The 22,268-nt window shown below is 37.5% G+C and overlaps 1 protein-coding gene across 7 annotated transcripts in view; it reads right to left on the bottom strand.

Moving 5' to 3' along the window:
- Positions 1 to 22,268, bottom strand: part of AUTS2 (activator of transcription and developmental regulator AUTS2) — a 1,155,833-nt gene that overhangs the window by 729,270 nt on the left and 404,295 nt on the right. The gene's annotated exons all lie outside the window — the stretch shown is intronic.

The raw sequence follows: 22,268 nt of genomic DNA, 5'->3' as shown, positions 1-22,268 counted from the left end.
AGTACCAGGATGTTCTGATTACAGTAGCCTCAAAATACAGTTTGATTTCAGATATTGTGATTCTTCCAACCTCGTTCTTCTTTCTCAAGATTGCCAAGGCTATTCAGAGTCTTTTTTGGTTCCATATAAATTTTTGGAATACTTATTCTAGATGTGTAAAATACACCATTGGTTTCTTAATAGGAATTGTGCTGAATCTATAGATTGCTTTGGGTAGTATGGACATTTTAATGATGTCAATTCATCCAATCCAGGAACATGATATATGCTTCCACTTATCTACATCTTCCTTAATTTCCTCATTCAGTGTCCTATAGTTTTCCAAGTACAGGTCTTTTACCACCTTGGTTAAATTTATTTCTAGGTTTTGTTTTTGTGCTTTTTTTTTGGTACAAGAGTAAACAGGAATTGTTTTTTTAGTTTTTCTTTCTGACAATTCATACTGAACCACAGTTATTTTCTTAGGGCAAAAGGTACTCGCCTTCTGTTTATTATAGTGGCATGATATTTCCTTTTAAGGGAATACGTTGAAGAAAAACAAAAACAAAACTATAGTCAACTTTGTAAAATGTGCTGAATAAATAATGATGAGATGAGACTTCAAAATGGCAAATTGAGAAGGATAGTAGGTGATCATTGGCTATTGCAAATATCATGAAGTTAGGAAGCTGAGAAATTGAAAACTATCCCCAGTTCATCCTCTCAGCTCTGTCCACTTCCCATTCTACTTTCCATGGGTCAAGACTAGATCTCACTAACAGTCAAATATGGATGGGAGAGCAAAGGATGAGGGTAATTAAATGAAGTCGTGCCAGTTTTTCTGCCATCATTCAACCCAATGGTTCTTCCTCTGCACAAGGGGATGCACTTCCTCTAAAAGCGACAGTGAGTGGCTTAGGCAGAATTCCTATCTTCCAGCATCCACATTAGATCCTCCTCTGCTGGTTGCTCTGAGTTTAACAAGATGTGAATTTCAAGAGACAAGATTTATTTTTTAACACAAGTTAGTCCTCAAGGTTTAGACAGTAAATTATTGCCACCAGCTTTGGGAAAGGAAGCAAGTTTTCAGTCACAGAGGATTAATAATCAAATTGTATTCATTGCATCACAGGTAGGTACAGCTGCAAGCCCATGGCATAAATGATCTTTCAGTTTCCAGATGCATTTCCACATTTTCACCCCTTCCTGCACCACCCTTTAAAGAGAACTGAATTCTTCTGGCAAAATTTGCTTTCACTGAACTGTGCTGGTTCCTATAAAAAACAACCATATGGAAATTTTCTTTATAAAATATTCTTTCTCCTCCTTCTCCTGTATCCACGATGGCAAAGCATACCACAGACACATAACTGTCCTATTCACTAGTACTATTTCTCTATAACCCAAACTCTGGAAAATCCTCTAGCTAAACTATCATTTGTTTTAACTTTTACACCCACAGCAGAAATATCTTAAATTATAAATACAATTCAGCTATCTTATCTGAAAAGTCATCATCACATAGAGATTACATTACAGAGTTTTTCTTTCAGCCAAAGTATACAATCAAGATGTTTCCTCAGTGTCAGCAGGGTGGACTTTCAAATATTAAGATAATCTGATCTTCCTGATTGTGAATACGAAGTTAGAGTCTTCTAACACCACTAGATGAGCAACTACCTGTAAAGGATAATGACAGTGTCCCTCCCTCCTGATTCGCATAAGAAAGAGGGGAAAATAAAGTAGGGGAAACTAAAGCAATTGAGAGGATGAAAGGAAGTAAAGACAAAAGAAAGTATGAAAAATTCCTGACTTCAGAACACTCAACATCATAAAGACCCATATTTTTACATAATGTGTTCTAGAAAATGGATGTTAACTTATGTGTGACTTGAATAAACTGACATGTTTATAAAGAAGGCCTCTTCACTGAGAGCTAAATATATGAACCATGCAGGAAGAAAAGAACTGCCCTAGATGCCAGGGCCTAGGGGAGGGAAAAGTGGGAGGGGGTTACCACATTCCCTCTACCCAATCCTGCTTGTTTGCCCTAAGCATCCAAGGAGGCTGATCATACAGTGCCTACTAGTGAGTGCCTCTCTCCGCCCGCTCCCCTCACACAAGATACTTCATCTGATATATGTCAGAATCCAGCAACATGAGAGAGCAAGGGATGGCAAAGATGAAGACAAGGCAAGAAGCAGAATATAGCTTAGGAGGAGATACCCTCCCTGAATGACAGCCCTGAGACACAAAGCCTAGGACCTTTCTGCCTCACAGTGAAGGGACTTAATGAGTTCTCAGCCTCACACTCTCCATTGTTTAAGAGACTGATGAGACAGAGGATGACGGTGCAAAGACAAGGGAACCTTTTATACCCTCAACACAGGAAGGCATGGTAGAGGCTCCATCTTCCAGGGAAGACTGAATGTGCATGGCCAGTCTGGAGCTCAAAATTCATAGATGGCCTAGCGAGGTGGAACAGAAGCAACCCAGAGTATACAAAGAACTGCTCTGAAGTATGAATTGGTGATAGAAATATACTGCTTGTTCAGACAACCAGTACCAAAGACCCATGTTACCCACCTCCCATCTATACTTCCTCTAAGCAGCTATGGTTTCCATGGAACTTAGGATTTCCTTAATAATTTTTAATGCATGTCATGATACAATTGATTAAGTCAAGTGTTCCAGTTTTGGACATGATATTTCTGTCTCTATTACATGGGAATTGGTTTCCAAGTTCCAAGTAAGTGACTTACAAACCACATTTTACAACAAAGGCCTTAATGAGCTAAATTAGAGAGAGGGTAAGCAAGGATATGCAAGTGGAAATGAGGGCATAAAAAAGAAAAGGGGGAAAGCACCAGATGAATGAGAAGACACAAGAGGCCAACGCTAACTTTGTTAAGATTCAAGTCTTCAAGCATAGAGCTGAATGTAAATTCTAGATCTAAGCAAATCAGTATAATACAATTCTTTCTTCATTCTTTCATCAACCAAATAACTATGTGACCTTTTCCATCCTCAGTGCCCCACACCATCCTGCTTTATTTAGTCTTGGTTGAAAATAGAGCTCTTGAGAGAAAGCTTGCCCTTTTCATAATTTCAAATCAAACACATAAGTAGCCTTTGCTCCTATTTTAAAGGCATATCTGCAGTAAGAGTTACTAATAATCTGGCAGTCCTTTATGGCTAAATACCAAATCAAGTATGTGTTAAACCTCCCTGAAGTAACTAAAGAAAATCACTCCCTTCGCTGTCCAACAGTGGCTTTGATCCCCAGTACTAAGCTTTCCATATAAGCTTTTCCTCACAATTTCAAAATCCTGTTTTATGAGCACTGTGAAATGGATAGATCCTGTTTGGAGATATTGAAGAGTATCTAGTTTGCGTATAATTTAAGATCTTTAGATGGAAGCAACCAAAAAATATGAATGATACATAAGAAATATATTCTTATGATCTGCCTCAGTTAGGATAACTGAGTAATAAAAAAATATCAGTGCCTGAAAATAACAAAGGTTTACTTCTCATCACACTATATGTCTATTATAAATCAGTAGAAGTTCTTCTCATCAGAGTCATTCAGGAATCCAGGCATATGGAGTGGTCACCATCTTGAACATTGCTAATCCTCATGTAGAGGAAAAGAAAACATGGTGGAGTGCATGGCAAAAAAATCACACTCACATTTCATTGGCAAAACCAAGTCATATGGTCACCCAAAGTTAAAATGGTCAGAGTAGGCCACGTGTTCAGAGAGAGGAATTACAATATTTGCAAACAACTGTAACGACTGACACAGCATGTTGTACTACTTCACATACACCTGAGAATTAAACCATCAAAATATTAACTATAAATTGAAATGCACATTTTTTACCCCATCCCTTAAGATTATGGGGAAAAAATCATGGTTAGCAATCACAAAGAAGACAAATTTGACAACCCTGACTAAAGAATCATTTACTTTACACTAGGACAGAAGAAGCTTGCTTCTCCCTTTAGTTGAAAATGTCCTTCATGACAGTTGAGACTATTTTTTAAAAAATTAAGCTCAATATAACATAACTTTGTTAATTATCATGTTATAATATTGAACAAGGTAGACAGGTGAGTCCCCAGGGAATAACAAAGAAAATGTCTTACATTTGAATAATAGTTTAGAGTTTTAAAAATATATATATTTTGACATGTGTCACTCTGGGCAAACTCCTAAAATAGATTCTTTAAGATTTTAAAGGTGAGCAGGTAGATATGCTAATCTCTCAAAAAGCATGGGGGTGGGGGGGACGGCGCTTAAAATTCACCAAGTCAAAATAATACCAATTTAGGTCTTATAAGAGCTAAGCTAGAGATCGGTCCCATCATTTACAAGTCATGTGACCTTGAACAAAATTTTATTTTGTATGAATCCCATTTTCCTCATAAGTTAAGTAGAGATAATATTTTAGGCCAAGCTACTATGTAAAGTTATTATGATTGAATGAAGAAAATACACATCAACACTTTTCAAATTGTAAAACAGGACTTAAAAATAAGGGGCATAAATTTTATTATAGAAGCTCTTTGTCATTGGTAGCTGCACTGTATATATGCATAAAACCATACAGGCACTCACTTCTTTAACTAAAACAAAAGTAACAGTTTGGGATTACCTAGGTTACTATTAAGGTTTGCTGAAATTTGGAAGGAAGAATTTGAACCAATGTTATTTCCAGGCTTCTCAGTGCTGCAAGCTAAACAATTCCTTTTGACGCTAACTTTAAATAAAGATCATACTTTCATTGCAAACTTCATCTAAAGTTGCAAAATTTATCTTGTTTTATTTCTTTTCTCCAGTGAAATCTTTGAGTATCTCAAAAGAAGCAAAGGATAAAAACCATGTCTATATGGGCCATATATATTTAATTATTTTCCACAAGTTTATTACTTTATATAATATTGTCTTTGTGCTCTATTTTTAAATGTCTTGGGATTTCCCAAGTGACAGGAATGTCTTTTGTTCTCAAAGGACTCTGCAGATAGCTTTAGGATGGGAGCTGGTTGCCAGGAAGACCAAAGCATGATTGGAGGTTTGGAACTTTCTGCCCTACTCCCAGCCTCCAATTTAGGAGAGTGGAGACAGGCTGTAGATATTCAATCACCCATGGCAAATGATGTGCTGAGAGGATGGTATGCCCAGAGAGGGTATGGAAACTCTGTACCCTTCCCCCATGCCTGCCCCATGCTTCTTTTCCATTTGGCTATTCTTCAGTTGTATTCTTTATAATAAAACAGTAAGAGTAACTGAAGTGCTTTCCTGAATTCTATGGCCATTCTAGAAAACAAGTGAACTTAAAGAGTTCATTTAAGGATCATGGAAATTCCAGAATTAACAGCTGGTCAGTGGAACTTGTAACTAGCATCTGAAATGGAGGGCAGTTTGAGACTACAGAGCCATTAACCTGTGGAATCTGTGCTAACTCCAGGTAGATAGTATCAGAATAGGATTGAATTGTACAATACTCAGCTGGTGTCCACAGAAATAAAAAATTGGTTGGTGTAGGGGAAAAACCACCTTCCACCAGTGTACACATAACTGGTGTCAAAGGTATGAGTAAAAACAGTTAAAATATGAAATAAAAAGCTACTGACAGTATCTAAGTACTGTAAATCATGTTTATATAGAATCAACACGTTCAAAAAACTGCAGAAATTTTAGCAACATAGCTGTGGAATCAACCACAAAATCTCAATTTTTAAAATCTTAAAATTCAAAATCTTCTGAATTCACATTACTTCCTTTTATTTTGCTGATGACATTTGAATTAGAGATGTAGTCAACTCACAAAGCAAAGATGAGACCATACTGGTGTTTTGGATATGGGCCTTCTAATGCAGAGATCTGGGTGCTTCCAATAAAAAAAAAAAGATGCCTGACTTTTATAAACTTATACTAATTAAAATGTACTGTAGGGATTAGAATAGACAGATCACAGAGACAAAAAAAGATAGCTTAAACAGATGCTATTGAATAAAAAATAAGTATAAGCACACCACAGAAAAGTAAAATATATAAGAATAAATAAAGCATAATGATTTTTAAAAAACAGATTAGCAAAACAAATACAAAATAGGATTAGCTACCAATAAATAACAAAACCAGAGTCTTACTTCATGCCATACATTAAAACATATTCTAGATTTGAATTAAAAAGTTGGCTATAAGTAATAAAACCATGAAGTAAAGGAAAGACAAGCTAAGTCACTGATTTGTGGGAGAGGCACATAAATATATGGATATTAACATACTTAAAACATTCATAGAAGGTATGTACTTTTTTCAAAAGTAAGCAAGCAATACAAGGAAACATGGTTTAAAAGAACATAACAAGGGTTAATGTAGCTAACATATGATGAGTTGGTACAAAAAAATGACAGGTCAATAAAAGCAGCAGCACAAGGCGTGAACAATTTACAAATGAAATATAATTGGTCAATATCAAATGGAAAATGTCGAATCTCTCTCGTAATCACAAAAGGACTAAGGTAAAAGTTAGCAATTATTTACTACAAACACCTGTAAAGCTAAAATACCTGTGAGTATATCTGAACGTGGCAAGAGTGCAGTAAGTATTCTTACGAACTGTGGAAAGTAATAATAGACAAAACTTTAGGCAATACATATCAAGACTCTTAAAATATTCAGAAATTTTAAAGAATGGACAAATGGTAAACAACATGAACTTTGAAAACAGATTGTCTGAATTCAAATCCCACCTTCACTTCACAGGCGCTGTGTGACCTTAGACAAATTAATTAATGTTTCTCAGCCTCACTTTTCTCATATATAAGATAAATTAATCCTTATTTCATAGGATTGGTATGGGAATGAAGATTGGTATGGGAGTAAAGCATTTATTATAGTGTCTGCCACATAATAAATGTTCAGTACATCTTAGCTCTTATTACCATCATCATTACCACTACCACCAAATCCATTTTAGAAGATGACCAGAGTATTAATCTAAGTTTATAAGTATATGAGAGAAATATATACACCCAGAACTCCAAAGAAAAAGCTCTACAGACATATACCAAATGTAAGAGTGGTTATTATACAATTAGGAATGACTTGACTTTATCTGGAAATAGACTTTGTAAGCTTTCTACAAAGAATATGTTACTTCTTTGAGAAAACTATCATTCTAAGGGGGGAAAAAGGAAAACTCCCTTGAGGTTATTATTTTCATTTAATAATAAATATAATAAAATTAAATAAAACCAAGGTTGTTGCCATCAAATATCTTCTCATTGTGTACAGAATTTTTGCATTAATTTCTGAGTTCCCATTTCCACTGAGGTACCCCCCAAAACATTTAAAGCAATAAGTGTAAAAGAGCAATTAAAGATAAATATTTAGCCCTGTGTAAAGACAGTGTATCACCTGTGCTACTTAGCTAAAACCTAGGGAGACAAACGACAATATCAGAACTCCTATCTTTAGTTCAGAATATAAAGAAATCATATCAGAAATTCTGGATTCTTGTGGAAGCAAAGGTACTAAATTCACTCTCCCCACATCTTCCCCTTTTGGGAGTAAAAAGTCCAACAAAACGGATGCTGCAGCAGAAATCAGTTTCTGTACAGCATTTCCACAAAACATTACACACCAAAAAGTCTCTACTGGATCCCCTCTGTTCCCTTCCCAACTCTGGTAACAGGATAAAGAAAGTGACAGGGGCATAGGATCATTTTATAAAGGTACCACAAAAGCAAACCTCTTTAAAACTGGGTTGGGGAACAGGGAGTTGATTATCAAAAGCTCTTGTACCATCTGTCTATAAAGGGGAAAGAAACAACAGCTGGTGCAAGAAGAAGCAAGATGTTGGTCCTGGAAGTGACAAGATGGGAAATGACAGGAAACAGCTTTTCACTCTTCCAACAGCAAAAGAAGCGTGCAGCCTCTGTTCTAGTGTTTGAAAACCTCCAGCTGCTGCTCTCATCTCACATTTCCATATCTTTGTTCAGACAACATCTGAAAGCTTGCCTTTCTTTTTTCAAGCACTTTCTTTGAAAGAACATACAAAGCTATCAAGTGCAGGCTTCTCCCCCTCCTCCATTCTCTTATAGGAAATGTGGGATGAATTTTAAGTATCACCATGGAATATAAAAAAAGGATATATAGTACCATGTGAGCCTCTGTGAAACTTTTTCCAGTTGTCTTTTCCAAGAAAAATTTGTCATGTGCTCTGGTTTCAGTCATTTGTTAGTTAAGCTAATACTAGATCTGGAGTAGAACTTTCAGGGAGCTGAGGGATTAAAACCTACAATGAGCAGTGTCCCAGTGGTGGGGCACCCAATGCATGAACAGACTACTTGGAAACAGTGGGCTGTGCCACTCTACCCATTGCACTAAATGCTACCACATGCACACATTTCTCTCTACTTTAAGTGCTGGGTCTAGGAAGTCAGAAAACAACACACATAGTCTAATGTCAGAATTTCAAACCAGCATACAACACTAATCAAATATTCTGATTTAAAGTTGTCCCATACGCTAAACATATAAGCCAATTTTCTAAGACATTTGAATATACATGTACAATATACTAAAATTACACTAAGTACAATTCAAAATTATATTTGATGCCACAAATCACATTTCGGAATCTCACTGTTTCAGACTCCAATAATCTCTCTCTTGTCCTATGTGATTTTGTACAACTGGTACACCGCTCCAAGTGACCCTCTCTTCTCCTTCATCCAGCCAGCTCTGTCTTTTTGGCCCAGGTTGGGTTCCATCTCTAGTGCACTTCCCCAAGTCCCCTCTTTAAGAGAGTGACTCTCTCCCCTCAGCTCAAATAATATATGTGTTTTATAACAATGCTCTAGATGAATTTCTGCTGAAAGGCAGGTCTATTACAACTGATAGTAAACTCCTCAAAAGAAGTTCTATCTTATTGAGCTTTGTACACCAGTCCTACCTAGCATAATGTTTGACAATTATTTTTTAAAAGCTATTCATCACTATTATATCAGACCTCAGAGGTTCAAAGTTTCTATGGAATACAGTTCTTGTTCTCTCTAGAGCACAGCACGATGTGAACCTAAACATAAAAGTAATATTATATAAATGTGTTCAGTGTTATATGAACAAGGCTTCCTGGGAATACAGACCAAGATACCCATAGAAAATACTTAAAATAAACATTCCCTAGATATAAAAATTTTCACAATATGCTCAACAGTTGGATGTGCTGAGTAGAGAACTCCATTTACCTTTGTGATCTTGGGAAAGCTACTTAATTTCTTTGTGCCTCAGTTTGCTAATCTATAAAGCAGAATAGCTATATCATAAGGTTAATATGAGAATTAACTGAAATTATATTTGAAATGTTTAGGACAATATTATAGCATGTGATACATACTCAATAGAAGTTGGATATTATTTGCTAATGGCTCTTCCAATTTCTACTATAACAAAATGGTAAATGTTGCATTAATTACTTTATTAATCTATTGAGAGACAGTACATTTTAAGATTAATAGTCTATTTCTCTGACATCACATACCTAACCTGTAGGCAAATTCTGTCAGTTTTAACAGCCAAATGTATAATCCGCTCACTCTTCCCACTCCCCACCCCAGTCTAAACTCCATCATTTCTCCACTAGAGGTGCACCGCATCAGCTAGCTGCCTAACCAATATCCCTGCTTCTACCCTGTTCCCTACAGTTACCAATGACCATAATGTAAACAGAGCATAGATTTCTCTACGCTCCCATAGCTTTTCAGTCTGCAGTCTTTATAGTGGTCTACAATGCTCTGCATGATCTGACGTTACTTTATTTACCCCTTCATTCACTGATCTCTAGCCATGCCCCTCTCCCCTTTAAAGCTTGCTTCTGCCTCAGAGACTTTGCATTTGCCGTTCCCTTTGTCTACAATGTCCTGCTCTTGATATTCTAATGGGCCTTCTAATCTCAAATGCTAACTCAATGTTTCAGCATAACCTGATTAGTGAAGCCTTTCCTGAACACCTTATTTGCAACAGTAGTACTGTCCCCCAGCACTCAATATTCCCTGTCTGCTTTGCTGTTCTCCATTGCTCATAAACGCATCCCATGTGACTTGTATTTTATTTGTTTAGTTGTGCATTATCTCTCTACTCCCAAGAGAGTCAAAATTCTACACAGCAGAACTTTTAAGCTGATATATTCTATTATTATGCTTAGTACCTAGAATGGAGTTGAAATCACAACAGATACTCAATAAATTTTGAAGAAAGAATAAATGAGCAAATGAATAGCAATTTGAAATTACAAAAAAATGGAGGTACAAGAGAATTCATTTTACATTATTCTTAACAACACAGCCATGTGTTGCTTAATGACAAGTATATGTTCTAAGTCTTTTGTTTCAACACTGTAAACAAACTTTTTGCTTTGGCCATAATAACCATAGTCCTAGAAGGGACAGGCTTCTGTGTCTGGTCTTCAAACCAGATCATTAGAACCATGTCTGATACTGGCTTTTTTCAAAGTTTCATTAGTCTCACTACCTTCAAAGAAGCAAATCCTCCAACAGTTTCTGTCACATTATTCTTGTTCTTCAAGATCATGGCTATGGTGAAATGGAACATGCCAGACTGGTGAGCAATAACCATTACTGATTTTCCACCTTCAAACTCTTAACCACTTTTAATTTTGTTTTCAGGTCAATCACTTGACACAATATCTTACTGACACTGTTAGAAGTGGACTTTGTATTCTCAGAGGCTATGATGAAGAAAACAACACAAAGTTGTATCAAGCACAAGAAAAAAAATGATACAATCAAGAGACAGAAAACACTAGGCACGTGAGGCTGCTGACAACATAACACCATATACTATTTTTCAACAAACTGACCAGCTGCCTCCCACATGTACCCTAACCGGGAACTGAGCCTGCAAACCTTTGGTGTACATGACAATGTTCCAACCAACTGAGCCATCTAGCCAGGGCTCAGTAAATTTTTTTTTAAAGATTTTATTTATTTCAGAGAGAGGGTAAGGAAGGAAAAGAGAGAGGGAGAGAAACATCAGTGAGTGATTGCCTCTCACCCGTACCCAACTGGGGACCTGGCCTGAAACCCATGTGCCTTGACTGGGAATCAAACTGGCAACCCTTAGGTTTGAAGGCCGGCACTCAAACCACTGAGCCATACCAACCAGGGCTAAACATTTTTTTGTAAGTAAAAAGAGTACACTTTAAAATAACAATAAAAGGACTTCCAGCCAAGATTAAGGAATAGGTAGAAACACTTCACTTCTTTGCACAACCAAAAAAAAATGACAACAAAAAATTTACAACCAAGACATAACCAGATCTTCCAGAAAGTCAAACTGTTTGGAAGTCTGACAACCAAAGAGTTAAAGAAGAAACATTCTTCCAGATGGGTAGGAGATGGCAGAAATGTGCAGCCAAGGCAAGAGGACTTGTGGCAACGCTGTTGCTGGAGGACCAGGCTGTCCCACATCTGTGTGCAGTTAAACCAGGAGGAATAACTGGGGAGCAAGACAGACAACGCAACCCAGGGGTCCAGTGTGGAGAAATAAAGCCTCAAAATCTCTGACTGTAAAAACCTTTGGGGGGTGCGGGGATGGGAAAAAGTCCCAGCCTCACAGGCGAGTTCACTGGAGAGACCCATTAGGTCCTAGAATGTACATAAAACCACCCACCTAGAAATCAGCACCAGAAGGGCCCAGTTTGTTTGTGGGTACAGGAGGAAGTGACTGCAAGTCAGCGAATAGCTGAAAGCTAAGCAAGTGGCATTGTTCCCTCTCAGACCCCTCTCCCACATACAGGGCCACAATGTAGCGAAGTAAGTCACCCCACCATGGCAAATAGGTACACCCGGATTTTCATACAGTTCAATTTTCTGGCAGACCTGGTTATGTTTTGTTTTTAAATATGCCCCTTATTAGGTAACAGGCACATCAAGACAAAAAAATACGGTCCAAACGAAAGTACAAATCAAAGCTCTAAAAATAGAATTAAATGATGAAGAGATAACCAACCTATCAGATGCACAGTTCAAAACACTAGTAGTCAGAATGCTCACAGAAATGGTTGAGTAGGTCGCAAAATAGAGGAAGAAGTGTAGGCTATGCAAAGTGAAATAAAGGAAAATGTACAGGGAACCAACAGTGACAGGAAGGAAACCAGGACTCAAATCAACAATTTGGAACAGAAGGAAGAAATAAACGTTCAACCAGAATGGAATGAAGAAACAAGAATTCAAAAAAATGAGGAGAGGCTTAGGAACCTCCAGGACAACTTTAAACTTTCCAATATACGAATCATAGGGATGCCAGAAGGAGAAGAAGAAGAGCAAGAAATTGAAAACTTATTTGAAAACATAATGAAGGAGAACTTTCCTAATCTGGCAAAGGAAACATACTTCCAGGAAATCCAGGAAGCTCAGAGAGTCCCAAAGAAGTTGGACCCAAGGAGGAACACACTAAGGTACATCATAATTACACTAATCAAGATTAAAATGAAGGAGAGAATCCTAGAAGAAGCAAGAAGTAAGGAGACAGTTACCTACAAAGGAGTTCTCATCAGACTGTCAGCTGATTTCTCAAAAGAGACCTTAAAGGCAAGAAGAGACTGGAAAGAAATATTCCAAGTCATGAAAGGCAAGGGCCTACATCCAAGATTGCTCTATCTAGCAAAGCTTTCATTTAGCATGGAAGGGCAGATAAAGTGCTTTCCAGATAAGGTCAAGTTAAAGGAGTTCATCCTTGCCAAGCCCTTATTATATGAAATGTTAAATGGACTTATCTAAGAAAAAGAAGATGATCAAAACTATGAACAGTAAAATGACAACAAACTCACAACTATCAGCAACCAAATCTAAAAGAAAACAAAAACCAAAACTAAGCAAACAACTAGAAAAGGAACAGAATCAAAGAAATGGAGGTCACATGGAGGGTTATCAGTGGGGAGTGGGAAGAGGGAGAATGGGGTAAAAGGCACTGGGAGTAAGAAGCATAAGCAGTAGGTATAGAATAGACAGGGGGAGGTTAAGAATAGTATGGGAAATGGAGAAGCCTAAGAAATTATATGTATGACCCCTAGACATGAACAAAAGTGGTCGAATGCTGGTTGGGGATGAGTGTAGGGCAGAGGCGAATAAAGGGGAGAAAAAATTGGGACAACTGTAATGGTGTAATCAGTAAAATGTATTAAAACACACAAAAAAAATTAAAAATTATAAAGCTAAAAATTAAATGAAATAAAAGAATAAAAAATATACTATAATAAATACATAAATCAGTAGCACAGTCATTTATTATTATCACCAAGTATTGTGTACTGTACATAACAGAATGTGCTGTACTTTCATACCACTGGCAGTGTGGTAGGTTTGTTTACACTAGCATCTCCACAAATATGTAATGCATCACACGATCATTTTAGGATGGTTATAACATTACAAGGAGATAGGAATTTTTCAGCTTCATTATAACTATATGGAACCATTGTCATATATGTGGTTTGTTACTGACTGAAATGTTATGTGGCCCATGACACTATATAAAGACATCATACAGCACAATATCAAAAAAACAGCCCAATTAAAAATGGACAGAGGATGTGAACTGACATAGAAGACATATAGATAGCCAAAGGATATATGAGAAGGTGTTCAACATCATCAGGGAATGCAAATCAAAATTACAATAAAATATCACCTCATACTTGTCAGATTTGCTAAATCTGTGGTATAGGACTATATGTATGCAGGTGTTTACTATCCTTTATGATCTACAACATTGCCACAATACATGTTCCCTGGCTTCAGCCTCATAAAAGTTATGCTTAATGGGCAGGAACAAATCACCATCACCAATTTATAAAGAATAAAACCGAGGGTGAGAGAAGTAAATGGTGTGTGTGGTCAACGTAGCCAGTAAATACCAAGCAACAAGTAAAATGAGGACAGACCAGGTCCACTGTTCTTTCCAGCTACCTAGTTGGCCTCTCAAGTATGTAAAAACCATGATGTAAATAATCTTAGTAATTAACTGGATCATGGAATATCATGCCCATTCCTCCCACTAAAAATATAGCAAGTAAATCTGATAATTCCATTTATGTGCAGAAGGGAACAAGAAGTGTGGAGGGTTGCTCTATAGTCTATCATTCTTTTTATGTTAACACTACATTTTTGATTTTTAACAGTGATTTTTTTCAAATACAACAGGCAGCGAAGTACATCAATTACGACGCTACCATGTATGTGAATTCTACGGGTGTGCTACTAGGACATACAGGTGGGGACCAAGCAGATGAACAATGCTTATTCACTGTCTAGTTTACAAGAAATAAAGTAAAATAAATGTAGGCTATTTTTCAGTGCACTATTTAGATGAAGTCCCATATCCCTGTTTTTTGGTTTTGAATGGCTTTCTATTGCCTACCAAATTGTCCATAAATTTTATCCTGGGCTTGGCAAGCTGTGACCTCAACCAGCGCTATCAGACACCTAGATCCTTCCACTTCCTTTGCCTGTACATCTACCAAAGTGCTGCTGCAAGTTCACATTCCATATGTTACAACATTGAGGTCTTACCCAACTACTGTCTATTTTTGGAACACACTGATTTTGTTTTCATCTATTTTCCCTTTAAGATAATGCATTCATCTGCTTCACAATAACTTTTGCCATGCATTGAACTCAGATTTGTCCCTCTAGGTTTTCACATCTCCATGCCTTATATATAGTCAACTGCATCCTTCTAAGCATTCAGAAGTTTCCTTTCTCCCTCAAACACACCCCGCCACTCTCTAACTTTGAAACTACTTTAAGGATCAAGATTGAATCCTAGCTAGCTCAGAATTTTGATGAATTTTTTCAATTAATAATAATATTATTATTTTAACAAATTAATGTTGTATTAAGTTGTCATCAAATGCTGCCACTTACTGCAGGGCAGACAAAAAAGTAGTCATTTCAGTTGTGCTGGGGCACATCAGAGAGGCTCTATGCCCTCCACAAATCCAGCTTTGAACTTCTACAGGTGAGTATTCCAAAACTGCACACCTACCTATCAGCCTTATTTGGCAATTATTTATTTTCTGCTTTGCCCACCAGATCCCAAGTTAACTTGACAGGAGGATCTTGTAACCAACCACCCCATATTACTTCTTTCATAAATGCGCCTATTGCAATAGAAATCAATATAATCAACAGTTAGAAAAGAGGAACTGAGTCCACCTCCAGGCCTGGTTAAGCCCACCAGAGTCCTTTCATTCTCCTTGGCAGCAATTGATCAAGAACTCATGCCCATGCCAATCCAAGGTGAAAGATTTTATGCCCATTCCCTAAACTGATCCAGAGAAGCAAAGGGAAGGACTTTTTTTTCTCTCTCTCTGGGGGAAAAATCAGCTTGTTTTCTGTCTCTCTCAATCTCCCCCCATACTCTCCCACACTTCTGCAATTAGATTTAAGCAAAGCAAGTGGCCCCAACTGTTACTGGTAGCTATTGACAACTCAGGGATGACACTGATATGAATGCAAAGACTGTAGAAAGAAATTAACTGGATGTCCAAGGACAGACAGACCATTAAATCACTAAGTAAACAAACAAACCTGAGGCCCTCCCCACCTCTGGACTTCCCACATGCCAGCTAGTAAATTTCCTTTTTGGTTAAGCAAGTTCAAGTCAAGTTTTCTGATACTTGTGATTGAAAGCATCTTAACTTACACATTGTCCATTGGAATTCTCTACAAGTTGGGGGAAAAAATCTTGGTACCCATTTCAACACCATATAACAAAACTTAATTTTAATGTGAGATTGACCTTATCATGTTTTATTTCAGTAAACAAAATAAGATACAAATTGTTAATATAAAACAGCACCATATAAAGTGACTCAATGAAAAGTTAGTCAAAACACCCAGAAATTTGACTGGCATCACATTAATGTATAATCACCAAAGCATGTATGACTCAGAGACTGGATGCAAAACTGTTTCTTTAAAGCATAGTGCTGACATCCTCACCTAATGATAAAAGCAAAAATTTGGATTTATGCTCACATGTGAATAAGAGATGAAATTACTAAAGAGGGATGTGCTCTAGATGCTGAGGGAATGCTAGACTAAGGAAAAATAGACACAGACTCTGAAGACCCTGATTCAACTGTATCCACTACACTACCTCCTTCAATTAACAAAGCAATGTATCCTGAGTGACAGACAATATGTCAATTTCCAGGCTGAAACATCAGCTCCCCTATTAAATTCCAGACAACCTTTCTAGGAGATCTCAACTTCTTTGTAAAATGAAAGAGTTGAGTGTGTTCTTTTCTACTCTGGAATGCTAGGTCATGTAACCAATCAAAGACTCTCTTTTCTGTTGTGTCCAATGAGGATTTTGATTTAAATATCCAGACTACTTATCTCAATATTTATTCATAAATCTTTATTAGGTGCCTACCATGTGCAGACCATGAAGAAATGAAGAGATAAAATATAATCCTTACCTCCAGAGAATTACAGATCTATGGGAGGGCTGTTTAAAGCATAAAAATCTTAGTGAACTAAATGAAATCCTACAACTTTAGAGAACAGATCTCAGTTTTTTAAGAGGAAATTAACAAATTAGAATGATGATCTCCAAGTACCAGATGGATTTTAGGACTAGAAGGAAATGATGCCTCAAATCAGAGTAAGATGTTCTAAGTGGGTAACGAGGAGCAATTTCCAAAAGTGAATTTTGCAAGATTGTGCATCTGAGTCTGCCCAAACCTGACTCATGACTCTCATCCTACTCTTTTCTTCCTTCCTACTTCCACCAATGAAGCCTGAGCTAGTCAGAAATCCTTCTTGATCTGCCTTGAGGATTAATGTAATATATCCTTAACCTCTTTATTACCCTAAAATGAACAGGAAACTAGGAAACCTAACAGATAACTAGGAAACATGCCATTTATAAGCTCTGAATCTCTGATGGTATACAAGGTCTGTCCAGAAAAAGTCCAGCCATTGTTAATAAAACAAGAATTGTTTGCATGATATCAATGTAACCTGGCAGCCAAGGAGAGGGGACTGGAATGCACATTCATGAACAATGATGACTTCACTGTACTTGTCAGAGGGGGTGGTAGACACCATTGAGTGAGCATGTGTACTGTGTGGCCACCTCATTCAAAATGACTGAGAGCAGAGCAATAAACTTACATCAAATTTTATGTTAAGCTTGAATGTTCCTCTGCAGAAACTATTCAGATGATTCAGAAGACCACAGCTATGGGCAAGTAGTGATTGGTAGCTTCATCATGACAACATGCCTGCTCATGCATCATGTCTTATGCAGAGTTTGTTTGGAAAAACATCAAATCACCTAGGTGACTCAGCCCCCTACAACCCAGATTTGGCATCATGAGACTTTTGGGTATTCTCAAAACTACAATCACCTTTGAAAGGGCAGAGATTTCAGACCGTTGACAAGATTCAGGAAAGTATGACAGGGCAGCTGATGGCCATTGGGAGAACTGTGTGAGGACCCAAAGTGCCTACTTTAAAGGGGACTGAGGTGTCATTATCCCATGCACAATGTTTCTTGTTTCTTTTTTTATTATTGTTCAAGTACAGTTGTCTCCATTTTCACGCCACCAGGTCCCCCACTCTACATACCCCCACCTCCCACCCTCAATCCAACCACCCTTTGGCTTTGCCCATGGGTCCTTTATACATGTTCCTTGATGATCCTTCCCATTCTTTCCCTCGTCACCACCCTCCCCCTTCCCCCCTGGTTACTGTCAGTTTGTTCTTTATTTCAATATCTCTAGTTACATTTTGCTTGCTTGTTTGTTTTGTTGATTAGGTTTCACTTGTAGGTGAGATTATATGGTGTTTGTCTTTTACCACCTAGCTTATTTAACTTAGCATAATGATCTTCAGTTCCACACATGTTGTCACGAAGGGTAAGGGCTCCTTCTTTCTGCTGTGTAGAATTCCATTGTGCAAAGGTACCACAGTTTTTTGATCCATTCATTTACTGATGGGCACTTAGGTTGCTTCTAGCGCTTGGCGATTGTAAATTGTGCCGCTATGAACATTGGGGAGCCTAGGTTCTTTTGAACTATTGTTTCAGGATTCTTAGGGTATAATCCTAGAAGTGAAATTGCTGGGTCAAAAGGCAGTTCCATTTTTAGTTTTTTGAAAAAATTCCACAGTTTTCCACAGTGGCTGCACCAGTCTGCATTCCCACCAACAATGTACTAGGGTTCCCTTTTCTCCACAATCTCCCCTTTTTCTCCACAACCTCACCAAGACTTACCTGTTTGTTGCTTTGTTTATGATGGCCATTCTGACTGGTGTGTGAAGTGGTACATTATTGTGGTTTTAATTTGTATCTCTCTGAAGGCTAGTGATGCTGAGCATACTTTCACATGTTTCTAGGCATCTGTATGTCCTCCTTGGAGAAGCGTCTCCTCAAAGTCCTTTGCCTGTTTTTTAATTGGATTGTTTGTCTTCCTAGAGTGGAGTCATGTGAGTTCTTTATATATTCTGAAGATCAAACTGTCATCCGAGATATCATTAGCAAATATATTTTTCTATACAGTTGGCTCCCTTTTCATTTTGCTGATGTTTTCTTTAGTCATGCAGGAGCTTTTTATTTTGATGAAGTCTCATTTCTTTATTCTTTCCTTTATGTCGCTTGATCTAGGGGACATATCTGTGAAAATATTGCTATGTGGAATATCTGAGATTTCCCTCCCTGTGTTCTCCTCTAGGACCTGTTAGTCTCTATGTCATTTAATTCTGCTCTGCTCTTGATTATTCCCTTCCTTCTATCATTCTGGGCCTCATGTGTTATTGTTTCACCAGTTCTTCTTGATGTAAGATTAGGTTGTTTTTGTGAAATGTTTCTATCTTTTTTAGGTAGGCCTGTATTGCTATGAACTTCCCTCTCAGGACTGCCTTCGCTGAGTCCCATATGTTTTAGTTGGTTGTGTGTTCATTTTCATTTGTTACCAGAAATTTTTTGATTTCTTCTTTGGTCTCAGTATTAATCCATTCATTGTTTATTAGCATACTATTCAGTCTCCATGTGCTTGAATGCTTTTGAGTTTTCTCCTTGAGGTTGGATTCTAGTTTCAAGCCTTTGTGGGCCAAGAAAATGATTTCAATGTGTCTGAATTTGTTGAAGCTTGTTTTGTGTCCTATCATGTGTTCTATTTTTGAAAATATTCCATGTGTATTTGAAAAGAGTGTGTATTTTGCTTCTTTGGGATGATATGTTCTATTAATCAGTTAAATCCCTTTGATCTAATGTGTCATTCTGTAAGGATATTGTGGTTTGGAATATCTACCCATTGTTGACAGTGGGGTGTTAAAATCCCCTACTATAAATGTGTTGCTATCTATACCTTCAATGAAGTACTCCAAGACTTTTTTCTTTCTTTCTTTTTAAATATTTTATTTATTTATTTATTTTTTTAGAGAGGGAAAAGGAGGGAGAAAGAGAGGGAAAGAAACATCAATGTGTGATAGTCTCTCACTCAACCCCTAGTGGGGACCTGGCCTGCACCCCAGGCATTTGCCCTATACTGAGAACCAATGATCCTTTGATTAGCAGGCTGGCACTCAACCACTGAACCCCACCACCCAGGGCAAATTTTTCTTCTATATTTGGGTGTTCCTTTGTTGGGTGCATATATGTTTACAATAATTGTGTTTTCTTGGTGGATTCTTCCCTTGAGTATTATGATGTGTCCTTCTGTGTCTATTTTTATGGCCTTTGTTCTGAAGTCTATTTTGTCTGATATCAGTATTTCTATCCCAGCTTTTCTTTCCCTGTCCAGTTGCTTGAAATACTATTTCCAGCCCTTCACTTTAAATCTTTGTAGATCTTTTTTTCTGAAGTGGTTCTCTTGTAGGGAGCATGTTTTCTTATCCATTCAGCTATCCTATGTCTTTTTATTGGAGCATTTAATCCATTTACATTTAAGCTTATTATTAATAGGTACTTATTCATTGACACTTTACCCCATCTGTATCTATGCTCCTCTCTCTCTCCCTCTTTTTCTTCATCTTCTTAAAGTAGTCCCTTTAGCATATCTTGCAGTGCTGGTTTGGTGGAGGTGTATTCTTTTAGCTCTCTATTGTCTGGAAAACTCCTTATCCTGCCTTCCATTTTAATTGAGAGCCTTCCTGGGGAGTATTTTTGGTTGCAGGTCTTTGCTTTTCACTATTTGGAATATTTCTTGCCACTCTCTTTTGGCTTGTAGTGTTTCTGCTGAGAAGTCAGCTATTAGCTTTATCAGGGCTCCCTTATATGTTACTTCCTGTATGTCCCTTGCTGCCTTTAAGATTCTCTCTTTGTCTTTGAATTTTTCCTATTTTAATTATGACGTGCCTTGCAGTGGGCCTCTTTGGGTTCCTCTCAATTGGGGCTTTCTCTGCTTCTTGGATTTGTGTGACTTTTTCTCTCATCAAATTAGGGAAGTTTTCCATTATTACTTTTTCAAACAGGTGTTCTATCCGTTGCTCTTCTTCCCCTTCTGGTATCCCTATTATATGGATATTATTACATTTCATGTTGTCCTACAGTTCCCTTAATCCCTCTTTATTCTTTTTGGGTCTTTTTTCCCCTTTTTTTCCTTTCTCTGGGAGTTTTTCTTCCTTCCCCCACAGCTCACTGATTTATCCTCTGTTTCATCTATCCTGCTTTTCATTCCTCCTCCTTCATTTTCTCTTGGCTGTTGTTGAAAGTTTCTATGTCCTTTTTACATGCTGATACAGTTTGCAGTAAGTTCCTCATAGCTTCCCTGTATTTTTGGTAATTCTCACTGAGCTCATTGAGCTTCCTTATAACCATTGTTTTGAACTCAATATCTGATAGCTGACTTGCCTCTATTTCATTTAGTACTCTTTCTGAGGATTCCTCCTTTGTTTTGATTGAGGGTTGTTTCTTTGTCTTGCCATTATTTGTGAGACTCTTTCTTGTTTGCTTTTGCTTCTTAAATTGATCTGTTCAGACTCTCTGAGTTTGTGGTATGAAATTCTATGGTAGGAGACCTGTGGGATTCAGTGGTGCAGTCTTCTTAATCTCCTGAACTTGATGCTCTAGGGATTCTCTCTATGCCATTTATGTTGGCTCTCTGGATGTAAATGGGTTTTGATTGTTGTTGGTTTGTTCTTTCATGGGTCCTTCCCTACAGCTGGTTGACTGAGGGTCACTCCATCCACCACATCTTATATGCTGTTGTACAGGTGCTGCCAGAACAAAACCACAAAGCCTAGGAAAGGAACTCACACTTGCAAAAATAACTACCCACCCCCAAAATCCCAGTTGTCAACAGCAAATGAACAAGTATTAAAAAGGGTGTTAAGAGATTGACTATTATTAAAAAGAAGAGTGAATATGAGATGACTTAATGAAAGAAGAATTATTTTGAGAGGGTAGAAGGAGGAGCACTAATAAGAGTTGGGAGTCAGAGCAATGGGAAAAGTCAAACTAAAATTTACATCATGAATACCATTTGCTTTATTGCCAGCCAAATAACACTGGTAGCTCATTGGTGACTCAATGAATGTGTCTGTTAAAAATCATGTCTCATGACACTCAATGCTTTACTTTCACAGTTGAGTTTTTTAACACAAGTTAACCACTGCCCAGATAGTGAAAATCCAGGTGTGCCCTATTTCTCTCATTCACTATATTTATGATTCCTCCTACTTCTACATCATTTGAAACCATATCTTTATCTCACTCAATGATAAACTGCAAATAAGATACAACTAAAAACATACATTTATGAAATGACCATGGGCAGTTATATCCAGAGTGTTAACACACTTTCTTAATTAGTGACCTTGGAAATAGTTACAAAAATTATAAACTCTTAATTATTATAATGCCACCTAAAAATCATAGAAGACCAAGCCAAAAATCTTGTTTGAAGTCCAATGAATTGTGTCTTTAACATGCCTCTCTCCCTGTAATTTTGCACCCCTCCCCATAAAGAAGGTGGGGTATGGGGATTCATGCTGGGTTTTACTTTTTTCTTTTTTTTTTAAAGATTTTATTTATTTATTTCCAGAGAGGGAAGGGAGGGAGAAAGAGAGAGAGAAACATCAATGTGCAGTTGCTGGGGGCCATGGCCTGCAACCCAGGCATGTGCCCTGACTGGCAATTGAGCCTGCAACACTTTGGTTCACAGCCTGCACTCAATCCACTGAGCTACACCAGCCAGGGAGCATGCTGGTTTTTCCTAAGCACTTTCTTCTTTTCTCAA

The sequence above is a fragment of the Phyllostomus discolor genome, chromosome 3 (assembly GCF_004126475.2).
Source record: "Phyllostomus discolor isolate MPI-MPIP mPhyDis1 chromosome 3, mPhyDis1.pri.v3, whole genome shotgun sequence".
Lineage (NCBI taxonomy): Eukaryota > Metazoa > Chordata > Mammalia > Chiroptera > Phyllostomidae > Phyllostomus > Phyllostomus discolor.
Note: the sequence above shows the minus strand (reverse complement) of the source record. Positions and strands in the feature narration are given on the sequence as shown.